The sequence below is a fragment of the Periophthalmus magnuspinnatus genome, chromosome 9 (genome assembly GCF_009829125.3).
Source record: "Periophthalmus magnuspinnatus isolate fPerMag1 chromosome 9, fPerMag1.2.pri, whole genome shotgun sequence".
Classification (NCBI taxonomy): domain Eukaryota; kingdom Metazoa; phylum Chordata; class Actinopteri; order Gobiiformes; family Gobiidae; genus Periophthalmus; species Periophthalmus magnuspinnatus.
Genome location: NC_047134.1, coordinates 18,336,922 through 18,356,365, shown reverse-complemented (window position 1 = coordinate 18,356,365; position 19,444 = coordinate 18,336,922). Strand labels below are relative to the sequence as shown.

Genomic DNA, 19,444 nt, shown 5'->3' with positions numbered 1-19,444 from the left:
TCCCCAGGTAATGTGAGATTAAATCCTGCCAAATCCTCTGAGTGCAGCTCCTCCCTTCGTGCCTCCAGCTCTGCTTAATATCAGGCAGGTTAAAGGTCTCTGAATAAAACAAGAAAAAGAAAATGCACGAAGCAGAGTAAAAATAAAGGCTTATAAATATGAAACATCGGAGTTACTTATTGGGAAAATGAAATCTAACTCAACTGAAGTGATAATAGTATTCAAAATTTAGCAAAAAGAGGTGAGGTGTTAACTTGGAGTGCTTCAGAAAATGTTTTGTCATAAATAGTGGGACAGTAACTGGTGTATAAATCAATGTTAATAAGGGAAAAATATGTAACTACTACATTTTCTGAATAGATTTACAATTCATGTTTTAATAATAGGATTCTGTTCAAAGTTCATATTTTAAACACGTCCAGAAGATCAACAAAAAGACTGACGAAAAGTAGTAGTAGCACAAATACTAATATGGAAACAGAAATGGAAAAAGAAAACTATTCAAAAGAAACACATTAAGTCTGGCATGTAGATGTAAGCGAGCATTTTGTTGCCTGCCAAAATATGATTTTTACATTGAACTATAGCTGAGACTTAATGCTGTTTGATATCAAAGGAAATGCACAGTGCCACAATATGGCGTCTCTTAGTGCTTTAACATTAAAGATGTCAAGAATAATAAACACTCGTTCCTTGTAGCCTTTTCAAGTTCAAGCTCAGCACACCTCAGTAGACCAAATGAAAGCAAGAATATGAGGCATGTACTAAGCAGAGCATTCACCCAGTTTGGTGTCTTCACAAAACATGAGAGAAAACACACAAAATATCCTTGGAGAATGGTTTAATTAATCCCTTGCTGGCAGCAGATGGACACGAGCTTAGCGGCTACTACAAAGAGCTAATGTAGCACTCATTACCAAACAAATACTGTTCTTTTTAACATTGGTACGGCATTTCACTGTCTAAGTTTTTTTTTTTTTTTTTTTTTTTTTTTATAATAATAAAAATATTCTTTCATTGTCCTTCTCATTATCAGTCAGTGACACTCTCAGTTATGAAGGGAACATTGTGTGGTTCTTACACAAATGAAGAAACCCTTCCTTCAACCTGGAGCCAACTATCATGATTTACAGCAAAAAGGAAGTTTAAATCTGGGTCTGAGGATGGCGTTATAGACCTAGAAAAGACAATAGATGTTTACAGTTCAGACAGATATAAGGCAGTGTCCACCAGTAATCTGACCAGAACTGAAGAAGCGGCTTGGATGAGCAGCGAAACACCTTCACACTTACAATTTTTCCAGTTGACAGATTTCAACTTCGTCTTTTGCTATGGATCAGGCCTGGACGATTGAGGGATTACACAGATATCATGTTTTACAAAAATCAGATTACATTCTTATCCTTGCTACTACTATACCTAGACTTGTAACACACAGTAATCAAACGGTATTGGCGTTATCATGATATCACAGTAGCAAAATTGCCTTCAGTCTTAAACGGCATATGTTTGCATGCAAAATAATAGTTTTGAGTTCACATATGTTCTGATGTCGACAAAAAAAAAAAAAAAAAAAAAAAAAAAAAAAGAATATAAACTTCACTGGACAGTTTTCTTTATTGGGTACCCATACCGAAATAATACCATGAGATTTGGATATTGTTACATCCCTAGTTGGTACATTCTAATACAATGCTTTACAAGGAGACACTGGACATCGAGCCTCATGTATTTTTCTATACATCAGCAAGAACCATGACAGTTCTTTTTAACAAGGTCTAATTGGAGGTGGCAGTCTCCCCCCAGAGGTCAGTTCCCATGTCCGATCCATCTCTGGCTACAGCAAACCTCAACGATTCATTTACTCAGCCTGCACCGGTATGATGAGGGGATATGAGGGCACGGCATGGAACAGCAACCTTCGTAATTGTACAAAGGTGCAGAGAAAACGCTAAATTTTGTTACATTTAATTCATTTTTGGGACATTCTTTCAGGCTACAGTGATAGGTCAATAATTACCACGCACAGTAGTCAAAAGGAATGAGAAAGTAGCAGATCAAGGCTGAGCAAAAAGCCCTCATGTTTACTTCTAGCACTGAATGAGTTTGAAAGCATCCAAGCCTTTTATCTAGCATGGATGAAACAACACTGATGCGCTGAAAAGTCGCCGTGGTGGATGGTATGTAGGATGGCATGTGGCAGCCCACTCTGTATTCCCAGTGGAGCTGAATGGCAAATCAAAGACAGTAGTGAAGGTCTAGAGGCGCGTGGGACTCCTGGAGGGGGCTGCAAAGTCCCATTTAATCTCTCCGTACACTCCTGTCGTCAGCAGCTGTCAGACGGGCCGTGCTCTAAGACGCCACGGGCTGAGACCTCCAAGAGCAGATTAGGATGGGACGGGGAGAGGGAGAGAGGCGAAGGGGGAGGGGGGCGGAGAGACACATTTTCATCACAAATATGGAACTGGGTGAGGGGGAGGCTTAGTGTTGTAGTGCTTAACATCTACAGTAAGGTCTTAGTCTTGAATAAAATGTATATCACGGTGGGATGCTATGCTCTATCTTTTGCCCATTACCCAGATTGCTACTAAAAACTATACTAATTTGGCTAGTACTTCACAGTAAGAAGGTTTCTGGTTCGATTCCCGGATCGCCCATACATTTCTATGTTAAGTTTGCATGTTTCTCCCTCTCAACCTAGAGCATGCACATTGGGTCAAATCCTCCAACTAAGGTCGTCCTGACCAAGCCGAGCTCAAGGTCTGGAGATGGGTCCTCGGGCTCTGTACTTTGAAACTCTTTGCCAATAAAGACAATAAAGTGTACCTTAACCTTAGTCCAGGTATTGGGATTTTAATAATCATTAACTTTTTCAAAAGACGTATGACCACCACATAGTCCAAATTGCAGTTAAACAAATTATATTATGTGTCTATTATGATTATAATATGGAGATGGTACAGACTGGAGTTAACCTAGAAGATGCATTGATATACTGTAGCAAAAGAAAAAATATAAAATCTGTCAACTGGACAAAACGCAGGAGTGAAGACGTTTCGCTGCTCATCGCTCGTCACTTCTTCAATTCTGGTCAGATTACTGGTGGACACTGTCTTGATGTAGGTCGATGTACTGATCAATGTAGAAATCGAGTTTGAATTTTTTGTGTGATTCATGAAACCCAAATAGCTGAGATTGGGTTCTACTCATCAGCAAAATGACACAATGCTAAGAACATTTTGCATATATTCAGTCACAGAACATCAACACATAAGCCATTTTCAGTTCAGAGCTTTGACAGAAGATGTTTGCATGAAGAACATTATTATCTAAAAAAGTACTGTGAATAACTAATGCAATTCCCTATAGAAGAGCAACTTGGGTGTTCAGTGCAGCCAATCCCCTCTCTGCCTTGTAAATGTCACAATTTACAAGTCTCACATTTGAGGAAGGGGTTCTTCTCTTGCTTCTTATGCAAAAGCACTACTCAGAATATTTATATGCTGTCCTGAACAGCTGAATGCAGAGACACCAGTGGGAACATTTACAAAGAGCCAAGACATGCTGCAGAAAGACATGGCATTTGGAATCGGTGTAAAAATGATCGCTACGCTTCTGACAGTGTTTGGAAATTATGTAATTTAAAAGTCTATGTAAAGGAAATATGTATCAAATAGAGATGAGCAATTTATTGTTCTTAAGATGATTTTAAGACATCCAGTTTTATTGAGCATTGTCTATAGGTTACAATAAATAAAAAATGGTGATTAATGTTGCTGTCAAGGTAATCCCAAAAATATACATATTTGACAAAGTTAATTTAGTATACCTCATTCATTGGAAATATTTTTTGTTCAGATGTAAATGCTTTTATTAACACAATAGCCCATGTCTTAACGATCATAATACACTAAAATGTATGTGCTGCAGCCTAAACCCTTATACTGTTTTGCAGCAAATTCAACCATCCAATTTTGTGGCTTATAGCATTTTAAAAAAACATATCTTAAACATGTTTGTATCTAATTTCACACCACACTCACTCAGACTTTTATATGCCTTTCTACAATGCCTAATCCCTCTATTGCAGCATTATGTATTTATAAGTCATGTGTACATTATGATATTGCACAGAATGAAATTGAATGAGGCTTTTTCATGTGGAGAGCATTCTGGTCAGAAACACTTTAGAAGGCCACAGTCGGAATGATTACTTTTGATAGTGCACACATTAATTAACCCAAAGATACACTGGCTGCTAGTAAAAAAAAGCCAACAAAACAGACTTGCTCAATGCAGATATAAGCTGACAATCATATTAGTAAAAACATGCTGCGATTGTGCATGGGCCTCTGCGGTGTGAGGACCTCTACTCTGCTGCTCTCCTGACTGCTCCACTGTCACGGCCACCTAAGGTAATTGGGGTCATGCTGCTTGTCAGAGTGTTTAATTATTTTCACATTCTAGCTGCATATTAAACAGCAGCAAAAACATCTGGGGCTCTGCATTAAGTATGGAGTGTATTTGAGAGATTTATGATATTATTTATGGGTGCATGCCAGGGCTGCAGGGTAAAAACAAAGACAGTGTCGAAGGTCAAGAAATGGTGTTTGTTTTTCCATCTCAGTTAAATATAGTATAGTTTTTGGATCGTTATAAAGTCAAAACAGTCAAAAGATTCTCATTGCAGTCTTAAAAATCTACATGCACAGGAAATGAAAACGGTGGTGATTTTTGCAACCAAGGCCGTCTGTTCACAAAACTACATTCACCTTTGTACAATAGTGAAACCTTGTAAGATCTTACATTAATGAAGCATGTACAGTGCCTGATTTTTCATGTATCTGAGCAAAATGTGTCTTGCCCCAGACAGTTATATTGCGTAAACAGTTCTGGTGGTCAAAGTAAATAATATAACTAGTAAAACTAACTATAAAGCATTTTACTGTCCGATAATCAGGAAGTGTGCAGTTAACATTCTAGTTGTTGTTAGCTTTACCATGACGGTAAACTCTGCTCTGGTCTCTGAAAGTTGTGAAAAGCACTGAACAGAGAGGTGATCTTTGCCATGTGATAAATACAGAAATGAAATAGTCTAGCTGCATGTTACCACAGCTTTGCCAAGAGCGCAGCTGTGGCCACTCAATCAATAAAATCAATGTGGCCTAATAGATGTTAAAAGCTTCGTAATGGGACCTCACTTTAGGATGAGACAATTATCATGTCAGACATTGAAAAAAAAAAAGAAACCGACTATATTTGATTTTAAAAAATACATCATATTATTATATTTAAAAAAGATAGATATTTTCTACAATTCACTAGGGCTGAACTATTATCTCATTGTGATTTTTCTGAAAAACACTGACTGCGAGAGATCAAATTTGCGATTTATATTTTAGTTTAGTTTGTTTTTATTCAGATCACTTTTGGGCAGCTCTAAGTACTGGGTTGGAGAATAAAAGGATTAGTTGTTTAGTCAGGACAGTGCTGCTGACCGACGCTGATGCAAAGTCTTGCCAAGGCGACTCTGGGCACTGTCTGTCAGCACATCAGCTAATAAAACACCAACTCTCCAGATGAGTGGGATTTTCTGCAGGCGATGGCTTCAGCCCACACCATGCCAAAGACACCAAACCAGTGCAGTATATACTCCCATAGATCCTTTACTGTCTACGAAGCAAGAATTGGCTGGAATCAATGTCAATATGGATTTAATGTCAAAGAATAAGCTGGATGCCCTTACTGACACAAACGCTTTAAAGCAATAATCAGAATTTTATTGTTCATGGCAATTTGCACCTAGCTCTGTTTAGTGAATCATGCACTTTTAATGAACTGAAAACTCCAGAAAGCCAAAATAGATTTTTTCTAGTCTGTAAACCACATTAATGCACAGTTTGAGTATTTAGCAAGAAGCAACAAGGTTAACATGATTACTTAGAGCTGTCATGGTACTAAAATTAAAAAACTAAATTCTGAATCCTTGATGACAATTTTGATACCACACCATGATGATAATAACAACTAAACTTACTAGATAATCAGTTATTGTAAATGGTAAATGGTCACATATATACGCATTTACATATATAGCGAGAGTGGGATTCAAACCACCAACCTTTAGATCAGTGAACAAACCTTCCAACTGAGTTACTGTCGCCCAACTGAGCTATTGTCGCAGCTATTGTCAACATGAAATTCCCTTGGGCCTGCTTTCTTTCCTGTTACCATGTGGTCTTATAGTTCTGGTACAGATCAAGCTCAGTCTAATGTCGATCTGTTAGTATCACTACTTCAAATGATGATCTCGTTTTAGTATCAGTTAGTATACCATATTAGTATTTGCTGGCTAAGTAACTAAAACAAAAACGAATGCCATGTCCTTTTGAACCTCAGGGATGTAGTGGTCTAAGTAGTACAAAAACAGGTCTGCTCATTAAGCCATCATACAGAAAAGAGTATTACACTTCCAGCACTGCATCACTGTGGAGCCAAGAGATCACAGCCGTAGCTCAAGGTTAGAGCCTCAATTATAAAAGGGCTGCGGTCTCTTTTGGTCCTGCTCATCATTATTAGCACTGAGGCTTGATTTCTTTCCTGCAGCCAGTTCAGCCTTTAGCCCTCACTATTCCAACACACAACCTGGACCCAGTCAAACTGTCTCAATGATTCAATCTTCGCAGAGACTTCTCCACGATATATATTTTTTATCCCGCTGCAATTCGCCATCTTCCTTCTTTTATTTACCAGCGACAGTGTATTTATCTTTTACTTTGAGCAATAATTATACCTCAGTTTAGTATTACATAAAAATGTTGTAGTGTTGTCAATATACTAAAATTCAAACTTGATTCGAAAACTAATGAAAAGGTTGTAAATATTTTATACAATTTTGATTATTAAAAGCGTTAATGTTTTGCACAATTCATTGCAATTTCAACACAAAATAAGACAATTGTTTAATCCTCCCATATGGTCCTATACTAGTTCTTATATAGATCCAGACCAAGAAATTCCAATTGCCCATTTTTTCTTTCAAAATTCTTTCTCAAATGACTAGTAAATCTAGTTTCTGATCTAGTTATGGATATTGATTACTATCTGGGTAGGCCTATCGGTTATTTCACAACCATAATATGTTGTAGGGTAATTTTTGGGTGTCAAGAGAGTTGTGCGAAGAGATTTAAACATATGCACCATGCCTCTAGATAGATTTTTTATACTACTGATTTTTAAACTTTAGCTTATCGCATTCACTTGGCTGCACCAGCAATCATTTAAAAAGGCACCAGACTGAATATAAAGTTATTTCTACTTCCCCACTTTTGTAAGAATCACCTTCTACCCATCTCTGTCTCCCTCCCTGTGGATTTGTAACAGGTTTCAAGCCTTGGAATACATCTGAATCTGGCAGCCCCATTAGCATTATCAAAGTGTACGGCTGTAGTGGGAGAGTAGGTTTGGTGAGACCCGCGGCTCACATGCGGAGGCTGTAACTTCCACTTGTTCACATGGGGATATGCACATTTGGTTGAAAGCACATCTGCACTGTTTCTGTTGTGATTTGTAGATTAACATGTTGCCTGAGGTCAAATGGAAGCAAGAAAAACATCTGTTATTATAATGATATGGAATAAAACCTAAATTAAACCAATCTATATCTATAAGAAGTCCATTCTGTTTAAAATGAGGATTAAACGACCCAAACTATAGTTCTATATCACTATCATGTAAATATGGACCAAACCCCAGTCCTCATTTGTGAGTATTATATTTGCTGACACTACTATGCTACAGCCCATTGTTCAGCTCTAATAGTAGCCGAGCACAACAGCACTTTGACTCTGCCTCAAACTGTTACCAAATAAACCAGCAAAATAAGAGGATTACTGAATTTCCAGCAATAATGACAATTTAACATGCTGCCATGGCAACAATCAAGACGCAGAAGAAATTACTCTCCTACTCAAAGTCAAAGAAGGGCAGAAAAACGCTAAGCCAAACTTTTTTTTTTTCTATCAGTGGAATTATCAGCTCCACAGTTTGAATTGATTTGGGGATTTTGTTATTCAGCACATAATTTTCATTGGGTTCAAGCAAGAGGCTACATAATATGAGGAAACCATGCAGATTTGAATAATGCGCTCAACGTTAGGAAAGAGATTGGAAATATTTTGATAAGACTTTAAATTAATTGAAAAAAAAAAACCAAAACAGTTTTCCAATTTTAAAAAAATCACAGAAATGCACAACCTATGGGCAACAGATTAGGAGGATTACAAAAATTGTGACTTAATCCAGACATTTCATATATACATACACTATACACACACACACTGTAGCTTAAACTCACTGCACTACAGCACTAAAGCCCTAAATGACCTAATATGTTTAATGAGAGCTAAAATACTAATGAAAACGGTAGAGATATTTCACTTGCAAAGACCCTCCATGGACCTCTGCATCAGATCATCTACACTTAATCAGGGTCAGGGAGAGGGAAAACATCCTTTATTAATGAGCCAGCCCTAAAAGCCATTTCAGAGGGCTGCCAAATCAACTGTCTCAGGCTCAGCTCCCATCCAATGAGTGTATAGTGCCAACAATTTGGTTACAATTCATCAAGTTACTATTGGAACAGGATTTTCTAAGAGTAGTTTAATGTGGCATTTTGGATACTCAACAAATAAAAGTTGGCAGTTTGATCCCAGAACTGTCTAGTGTTGTGTCCTTGAGTAAAATGTTTCTTGCCAATGGCATGTGAGTAAGTGTCAGAGAGGAGGTGTAACTTATTGGTGTAAATGCCTGATTACATCAACTATACCTAAATCATGGTAAGGTTTCAGCTTTGGGCTACTCCTGGACAAATGAGGGATTATATTGAGTTTCTAAGAGTTATGGAAACAAAACCTTGAAACTGGTACAAGAACTCAAGAGGACCATCAAATAATTTCAGACCACTTGCCTGGCATCCAGAACACACATTTCTTCAATACTTCATGTACATGTGAGTCTGGTCACAGGTGAATCTCCCCATTTTCAAGAGGGAGTATGGTGACAGGTGGAATTGCCAATCAGCGGCATGCATGGTTCGTCCGTAAATAGCACAGGGGGCTGAAAAACATTGGGGTGAAGCACTAAACTCTGTTAATCTGAGGTGAGATAAATTTGGTTTTATTTGTAAATCATAGATGACCAATGAGCTCCTTTGTTTCACATGTGTCACTGAAAAAAATGAATCTTGAGACGCAATGGAGGACATAGGGACCAAACTGATATCAATCTGTATAACAAAATACACAGCGATATCATTCTGGATTTGCCAGACAAGCAGACCCCAAGAATCACAAACCAACCTTTGCTACTATGGACCACCACACCTGGACAAATGACGGATTACATAAAATATGACTATTTTACAAACTTGAATCATGCATTCCTTTACCTCTCAATATCATGTCAATGCTGTAGTTCACTAAGAAATTCTTATAGATGCCCTGTCAACTAATTAACCAAAAAAAACAATAATCAATCACAACTAATATGAACTGACTATGTATCTGACACAAACTGCACTCAAAAGACTAGAGAAAATCATACACTCTCCTATCTGCTATTGTCCCATATGTCCTTAAACTCTAAATAAATGAGTCAGCCAGCGTGCTTGCCCCGGCTCTGTGCGTCCCAGCTGGGCAGAGCTCGTGGCGTTACCCCTTCAGAGCGCACCAGCAGAGGCACATCAAACCCTTCCACACACAGACTCTGCATTGATGAGTCCTGTGGCCTGCGTCCGGCACATCCAGCACTCTGACAGTGTCTCTTTATCTGTGCTGCCAGCGAAGGGCCAGCTCACAAAAACATTTTCCTGTGTGTGTTTGACAGCTCCTCATGAAGCTCCATCACATGATCACCAAATAAATGAGCTGCCACATCTCTGAGGACAGTCTAGAGAAACAGAGAGGTGTAAGCCCCTTCAGGACATGTGGTACAGCCAATTATTCAGTTTGGTCATCACAGAACACTGCTTTTTAAACCAAAACCTATTAGTTTGCTTGTGTATTATTTGGATTCAAGCTACAGTCTTACATTTTCTTACCCTGAATAATAATAACATTTTGTTTTGTTTTGTTTTTTTACACCTGACACAAATGACTTTCTCAAAATCACTGTGCAACACTTAAAATCAGAACTTTTTCATTGTCTTTATAGCCCAGGGCAATAAGAGTTTACCCCTGGTTTATTCATGTTTACTACAACTTTTTCTTTATAATTACTTTGCTGAATTAAACCTTTTCCTCTACAAAATGCAACATTATAAAAACAGAATATGTAATTTTAATTTTTGGCCCATTAGTACTAAACTTTTTCAAAACTGCATAACGTTGACATAAAAATGTTTAAAACCTCATTTTCAACCCTTTTTAAACATTACAATGCCATTTTATTTTCAGCACAAAACAATAGTATAGTATATAGTATGAAATGACCCCACATGGACCTATACTAGTAATGATATTAATCAAGACCACTCTAAATCTATTAAAGGACACATGCTACACTATTTTCTGATCTGTTATAATGTCGTTTCCTCATCACAAACAGACCTGGAGTTGTGTTTTGTTTTCACACGTTTAACACACAAACCCTGCGTATTATTTTTTCTCTCAAACACAAAACCCTCCTGTTCCACCTTGTGATGTCATGTGGTAATACAGGAAGTGCTCCACTGTGTTTTCAAACTAAATACAGCTTTACAGCCTAACATGGAAACTACTACTTAATGACATCACAAGGTGGAACAGAGCATTTTGAGCATGGGAGATGTGGATAGACGAATAATGAATGAAACAAAACACAACTCTAGGTATGTTTTTGATGAGGTAACAGCGTCATAACATGGCTTAAAGCTCACAAGAGTCAATTTTGCGTACTGCCCAATTTTGAACTATCCACGACATGTACATTTGAGTCATTATTTGCCAGAAGTTATATCCCCCTTTCTGTTCAAATCAACCAACTAATAAGTCGTATGAGGCTGAAAATGACTCAGTGAATAACTTGAATCTGTCAGAAAAAAAAATAGGACAGTGTGGAAACAGGATGGGTGTCGAACGGGGCCGTAATTGGCTCTAGTGAAGAAGTGAAGCGAGGAGGGGTCGCCAGAGATCTGCTGACAGATTTGACACAGCCATATGGCCCACCAGACTGCATTACATATTACTGTGGCGTAAAGGCAATGGCTAGAGGAACCAAGTAAGACATTTGGGATAACATCATGTGCTTTATAATGAACATCAAGCCCCATTACCTTAAGTGAAAAGTCAAACTGTTTTCTGATAAAAGATTAGTTTACATGTAGCAGAGGGCCACAGGTAGTCTACACCCATTCTCGCATTCATTTACAATTAAGTCACAAATCCACCTGTAGTAGGGTAGCCAACATTGCATATAGTAAAATACATGAATGACAGTTGTATGCAGTATTTTTAGAAAGTGCGTGGATCTGGGATAAGCATAAGCCTTTCCTGCCATAGGTCACAATGGCTCAGCTCTACATAGGGACAAAGCCAATCTTCCAGGGCAGCATTAGCACCACGTTGCTCACAGCTATGTGCAAATGTGTGAGACTTTGCCAAATGTTACAGTGTAGAGCTGAACAATTCCAGTACAAGATCTAATGGAGCATTTTCTGACAAGCATTCACATTTATGTTTTAAAATAAAGATTGCTTTCAGGTTGCACATTTTAAACCAATCCAGGAGCCTTCTTATTCAAGACTGAAAAATACACTAAACTTAAAAATTCAAATCATTTCAGAACATTTGAGAGGTCTAACAATGCTACAATGTTAGTGAGTTTTTAGCCATTATAAGATGGAACATTTTCTTGTTAGCAGAGGGATTTATGTTATTACAGCCTTTCCAATCAGGTAATTTACTGCATTTTTTTGTGGTAGTAGTACACAGCCAAAGCTGCTGGTCCCTGTGGTGTGTGTCTGCACCTTTTTGTGAAGCAATTACCAGGAAAAACAAGACTGTTTTAATGACTTATTTTAGAACAATTTAATTATGTGGCAATTCCATTTCTCACATTCAAGCTTCAGTGAAAACACTTTATCGAAAAGGGCAGATTTTTGGAGTAATAAGGTTGCAATCTCTTTGATGCAAAAATAATTTATAGTAGCTTGTGTGCATACCAAGCTGACAAACATTTTTGTTACATTTTATGCATTTATTTTTGTGAAGGATTGTGGCTGACTGCAGACTTTCACTGTGTTAAAATACATTGAATAAAACATACAGCTTTGTTATAGAGTGTCATGTTTTTATGTTTACTCTGCCCTGGATGGTCCCAGTGATTACAATTAAGCAGCTCTGCTCCTGGGACATAATCAAGGCACATCCAGAGCAAAGGAGGCAGGGTTAATCTGTCTGGGGGCAGAGCGGGTGTGAAGAGGTCACCAGGGGCAAACAGAAGTATATTACTCAAAGCTGCCTTATAACAGGTAGTTTTCAGGTTAGTTGGATCCAATCATGAGGTTATGGTGTTTTGCTTTAGGACAGTGCCAGTAGCCATGGTAATTGTAATACATACTCCACACAATGGGCATATCATCAGCTGAATGACAAATGACATGTGAAGCATCAAAACTATGCAAATTAGACAACTATTTCACACAGTACTCTATACTTTCTCTATATTTGAAATGTTCTGTTTTGCATATTTTAATCTGATATTGGTTCAGCCAATTTCATGGTTGGGCCTCAAATGCAGGCTCAAAACGACATAACATTTGAACTGTGTTCATTCAAAGCTGTTCAGTAGTTACATGAAAGATACATATAAACATATGTAACACAAATTCTGTCAAATTTGCTTTTTGGTGTGACTCTAATTCATTTACACTACTACAGTACGCACTCAATAATGTCCCCTGTCCTAAGTTTATAAGAGCATTCCAAAATTGAATTATCAACATAGTTTTTTGTGTTTAAATTTCAATTTTATGGAAAATATTTAGTAAAATAATTTTAAATCCCTATATCTTTGTGAACCTGACACTGACTTTACACACACACACACAATTTAAGGTAGAAATATATATATATATATATATATATATATATATATATTTCTACCTTAAATACACAGATTTTCAAGCATGAATTTGTACCTTGCCATTTGGGACTGCAGTAAGCCCTTTCTGTACCAATAGTCCCATGTTCTCAACAACAGAGAAATAGGCTTACAAATCTGATCTAAAACCAATTTGGACACCGGCGACATCCTCATCTGCCCAGAGGCGAAGCACTGACTTTGGCCTGACCCCACATTTCAGGACAAAACACCACTTCACATAGAGGTAAAAGTAAAATATATTTTAAAATAAGCTTGTTAAAAAAGTCCTTATGTTTTCCAGTGCCCCACACACAGCACTAAAGCGAATTAAGACAAATCACGATTAGCTCCTCTGGGCATGCATTTTTAAATATCCATCTCTCTGCAAACAGCCACAGACGCCCGAGGAGAGAGATCTGCTCTCAGGCAAACTAACCCCGCAATATTGGTGGGATTGTAAATGGCTTTATTATATGTAATCTAATTTTGAGGAGGGTAAAAAATCTTTATGTTTTTGAAAAATACAAGCCAAGTTTATTACACTGTCTGCCGATGACAAATCCCTAATGGAGTGCTAAGAGCAGGAAACATAAGTAAGATCGCATTACTGCAACCCAAGCTCTCAGTGCTAACAAGCTCATATCAATATCAAGAGGCATGTACTTAAAGCTGCCAAGATGGACATTTTAAACAAAGTAACAAACAAACTGGGTGAATATCATGTTTTGATAATACCTGGTTGATCTGAAAGAACATTTCACAAGAGTAAGTTGACAAGTCATCACAATATCCTTGGTACAATCCTTATGCCACAAATCTGCTTTTGTCAACTTTCTCAAAATGTCACTGTCTTGTTGCTATTCCAGATCTGTGCAAATGCCCAACTAAACGTGATCATAACCCCGATTTATAAATGCATTTGGTAGTTTAGATCTGCTCCGAGCAGGCCCTTGAGGAGTGTGAACATGAATGATGGCTTGTGGAGGATGGATGTGGTGGGAGCGCTGCCAGGATGGGTGTCTCTGCCTGGGACGGAGCAGGACACAGAGGAGCGAGGGGCATGTTAATCACCTCAGGAGCACCAGGACAGCACTGCAGGTGTCCAGCCCACAAGGAACCATTCATGGAGGGCTTACTTACCACCACATTGTCAAACATGGCTTCATTCATATCACTTAACATGCAATTATCATTAACAATAGCTATCCTCAACAGTATAGGGCAATATTAGACGATATGCCATAAATGTTCGTTTGTATTGCCTTCAAGAGGTAAAGTAGGTCATCTTCTGAATGTTGACACTTCATTTACACCTGACAGAGAATGACAAACAGAAGGAGTGGGTGAGAAACAGTGCCTTTGTTTTGATTTTTATCGCCATATCGGGCAATAGCCCATAAAAGCTGAAATGTCTTTATATAAACAGTTTATTAGTTATTCAATTAAGTCACCTTTAGGGGCTTAACTGATTAAAAGATCACTTGGAAAAAAAGTCATTTGTACATAATGACATTGAAAACTGAAAAAAAAAAAACAAAAAAAAACCAAACAAACAGATAATCAATACTAAATTGACAAGTAAATCATCCAGTTAAGTGGTTGACCAGAGTCAATACTATGCCCGCTGGCTTAAGGAGATTGGTTGTCATTGCCCACTGATGTAAGTCCCATCATTGTAAACCTGTTATCCAATTTTCTAACTGAATCTCGGCATATGGACAATGTATATGACAGAAGAGCCAACAGCGCCGGTGGATGCAGCGCCAGATAATGTTGTTAAAAGGCATGGACCAAGGCACCGGGATTGGTAAAATTTTTATATCACTGGACAGCTTATTGTTTATTTAATGTTACTGAGAAAATGTATTTAAAGAACAACTTTCATACTTCAGCGCACCATGTGACTTCAAATCAAATATCCTCCAGAAGTAAGCCAAACAGACAAGTCAATGATTATACGTTTGCATGAGCTTTACATATATATAAAGACAGACAGCAATAAGTATAATACAAAACACAAGGCTCGCTGCATGAACATGATTTTTGACCGATCTCTCAATTATTTATAAGTACCTCAATTCCAAGTACCAAGACCAACATTAGCCCTTCTGGATTTTCTCCAAAATGACATTAATTCTTCAGGCGCAATTATCACTTTGACTATTAATGCTCCCAAGGATATGAATCGCATCACTTCTGCTCTAATTGACTTAGCAAACACATAATACTGTTTCTATATAACATGGCTGCTGCTCAACAGTCCCTGTGTGTACCCAGTAATGAAATGCTACATTGACCATGGAACTATAATGAGAAAGGTATATAATAATTAACACTACATTGACTCTCAATGGTGCTACCTGGATTTACAATAATCCAGGAGACCTGAGCTGAATAGTAAATTATATTTTTATTGTTGTAGATGACCATAAGCTGAGGCAGTCATTCATGAAGGCACTCCGGTTTTAATTAGTAGTAGTTTGAATCATTTGAAAAACTTAATTCACTCAAATAACCCACACAAGTACTTGTATGTTGGGCCAGTTAAATCACACAATATAAGAAATTTAAGGACAAGGTTAATTTTTAAATCATGAAATGATTTTATTTTCTACACAGATATCTTGCAGGTAGTCATGTTTAATGCAATGTTCTGCATGTTGGTACAATTTAATGCTGGATTTATTCAAGGACAACTGATGGGAATATTACATTCTTGAAAGTCCTTGCTGTGAACCATGCTGTTGCAAACGGTTACAACTTCTATTGCAAGGTATTGCAAGGTGGGTCTAATCATTTCCAGCCACGTTTTTTCTTTTGGTGTCTCCCTTTGGTTTGCTTTTCAAGTGAGAAGACTTCAGACAAAAGAAATAGCAATACAACAGATTTACCACTGGGAACATTTGCCCTGTCTTTTGTTCGGAGCATACTCTGGGTGTTTCTTGGTGCAAAGTAGAAATAGTAAATTATATTGCATAAATTATAGGCAAAAATTTGTATCATTAAGGAAACTGTATGTGAGGATTCAGATCAGAGTGAGTCCTTTTAGGTTTGAATCAACATTTCAGCATTGAAACAGGCAACCCACATGAGAGACTCGTGTGAAGTTCATCCTGTTTTCTGAATGGACAAACATGTTGAGAACCAAAACACCAAAAAGTAACATAAATACATGGGACATTAAGTCTAATGTTTTCGTAATTAAGAATAAATCTCCATTAGAATTGTATCATTAAAAACTTTATTGGATTTTAACATGTTTAAGGTAACAAGTCTATCGGGGGAAATAGGTCAAGTTTATGTAATTGAAGTCAAAATCGTACACACAGTCCCTTTAAACGTAATTTGCTGATCCATAATACACCGAAAACACATAAATTCAAACATTTTTTATTCACAAAAACATTTGACATTATGTGGAAATCTACTAAAAACATATGTGCCTAAACTATATTAAGATTGAGGTACACTTTATTGTCCCCATAGGGAAATTTGTCCTCTATCACATCTTTCAAGTCAAGAATAGTACATTTAAAAAATAATTCAAATGCAACTCTTTACTTATAATGCAATAAGAGCCCCATTTACTACACCACACATTCAGCAGCAGACAGGTCTCTCCCAATGGCACTGACAGTATAATTTCAGAGTTGTGTTTAGAAATTGATGAGAAAGTTCCTAATTGCTGCAGATTAAAATGCAGTAATGTTTTTGTAATGACTACACAGAGGCGGAGAAAGCATCTTGTGGACAGGTGTTTAATGAAGAAAGTGGGTTTTAAACAGATGGCTTTGCCCAAACTTCACTTTAGGAGAAATTTTATGTCACTCAAGACTGAGACAAGAGGATGACTCATGTGAGATCCACTGACCCCACTGAGATGTACTTCAACGACAAGCATTGCAATAAATGGCATTAGCTGGAAAGCCTAATATGAACAAAGATATAATAATAACACAGAAGGTTCACAAGTTCGGCCCTCAAAACGAGAAGCAACAATGTGAATGAAACTCAGCTGCATTTCAAAATGATAAGTGCAATAGCAGCATGCATGATTTACACAAATTAAACATGAGGAACCTGAAAAAAATATACCATTTCTTTTACACTGACATTGGAAATTTTTAACATAAATTCCTATCTAATATTATTTGCAAGTGTTTTATCAGCAGTAGAATTTTTAAAGGTCCCGACAAACTTTGTGATGTTGCTACTGTTTTCAATGCCTGTTTGTTGCGTATCAGAGCAATTAGTGTCATGGTAGTCAAGTACTCATATGTGATTAAAAAAAAAAAAAAATCAATAAAGTTAATATCAATCTGAACAGCTTTCAAAAAAATGTATATTTTCATATTGCCTAACAGGGAATAATGATACAGGTTTATTCAATGCCATGTTATGATAGCATTGGAACCTATGATAAGGTAAGTTTTTAGATAAGGATTTGTACAATAAAAAAAAGTACATACTGTCCTTGGTCAGCTTTTCTTACACTGGTACACAGAGAACCCTCCAGCTACAACACTGGGGAGTAAACCACATATTATTCACAAATGTTATCAATATCTCAGCACTTGTTGCTAAAACTGAAACAAAATTCATGGGCCAAACAAGACTTTTCCTGCATCTTTCCAAGTGGGATTTCATTTTATTTAATTTTTTTCTGCCAGGTAGTTGCACCACAATCTTACAAGACAAAAAATAGCACTGATTCTCAAACTTTTCACAACAACAATATTACACTGGAAAACAAGGGGTCACAACCACTGCAAAAACAAAAAATATAAATAAACTATAATGCAAGAACTGATCCTGACTCCTCACTATAAAACAGGGGGGCAATAAGAGATAGAAAGATTGCCTCAAAATTAGATAGAGAAGCTCACAGCAGGTTCCAGTGACATCTTAGTTTGAGAACCACTGGCCTATTGCGCACATTGCATGCAGTTTAGTCAGTTTGGAGCATCTGGTGCCCCAGCATATTTCTCTCTGCACCTGCAAGTCTCCTTTTATTGTTCTGATTTCCAATTTCATTCCTCCCTTCTGTAACACCTGCTTAACACAGCAATAGTGTAAGCATCTGTAACTGCACAGCAACATTTTACTGATCACAATAAGCACTGTGCAAAATGATAGTTTACACTAAATCAAGTATAAATTACAACAATAACAGACTACTCAGTGGTCAATGTGGTGCCTGAATCGCTCAGGTTTTGGAGATTCAAAGCCAAGATGCAAATGAATTTCCACAGGGTAATTGCTGTAATTGCACCTCACCACATCTTGGGGCTATTAAGAAGTTGCTGGGTGTGAAAAAGGCTCACCTCGGCCGATCAATGTCCACTGAGAACTTCATTTAGATCTCTTTAATAGTTGCCCTAGGTTAAGAGACTGTTCAGTCATTTTGAAGGCAATGGAGACGATGGGGATGAGATCATTAGTGATGGACTGTCATCAACAAAACTCTATGCCCAAAGGAACCCTTCCAAATGAAGTAATTAGAGGAGAGAAGCAAGACCACAATTTCAAAACGAGAAAGGCAAAACATGGACCAAAGTGGATGCGCATGATTGACAGCCAGCTGTAGCTTTGATTTACAGTGTTTGAATTGATTCCAGTAGCTTACAGTGCCCATCTTTACATTTGAAATTATGTTTGCATTTCATTCAAGTGTTTAATCATTTGAGGCAATATTCAAAAGGGGCTTTACGCACGTTGCAAATGCATAACAAATCACGCCAGGTGCTGTAGACAGAATCACTGCGTCGCCACAACGCCTGCTAACTTATCCTAATACAAAAGACCGATGCGATTATATGTATAAAGCGATATGTTGTATTGTTTACCTCAGTTTTTAGTTCATCCTTGTTGTGGAGACGAGAAGACAGTCCAATATGATGTGCAGTAGTCCGGAGCTGAGCCGTAGCAACGCGCTTCTTCTGCAAACAACTTGGCTGCTGCAGGCTACTATCACTACTACTGCCCCGTAATCAACGTGAGGTTACAGCCTACTGCTGTCGACTCGCGAGAGCAACAAAAAAATACACAATACGAGATTTTGAAGAAGTAGTAAGGAGTAGCACGTGTGAAAAAATAATACAATTGCAGTGTCGGCAGTGGGAGCAGTGTTATCGCTCTCATCCAGCACAGAGGATAGTGACGGTCACGCCAGGCCCCGCCCCTTTGCTCCTTCAGATCAAGAATGAACGCAGCCCAGAAATAAGTCTTAATAAATCTTTTTAACTTTTGCGTGTGTTTTTCAGGCAAACAAAACTACTTATGTTTGCTTAAATGTAGGCATCTTAATTGCTTTTACAGTTGG

The 19,444-nt window shown here is 37.6% G+C and overlaps 1 protein-coding gene across 1 annotated transcript in view; it reads right to left on the bottom strand.

The window, feature by feature from the left end:
- Positions 1–19,280, bottom strand: part of arvcfb (ARVCF delta catenin family member b) — a 242,411-nt gene extending 223,131 nt beyond the window's left edge. Inside the window, exon 1 of the mRNA XM_055224502.1 lies at positions 18,969–19,280. The gene's annotated coding sequence lies outside the window, so the exon portion shown is untranslated. The remainder of the gene's footprint in view (positions 1–18,968) is intronic.
- Positions 19,281–19,444: the final 164 nt, after the last annotated feature.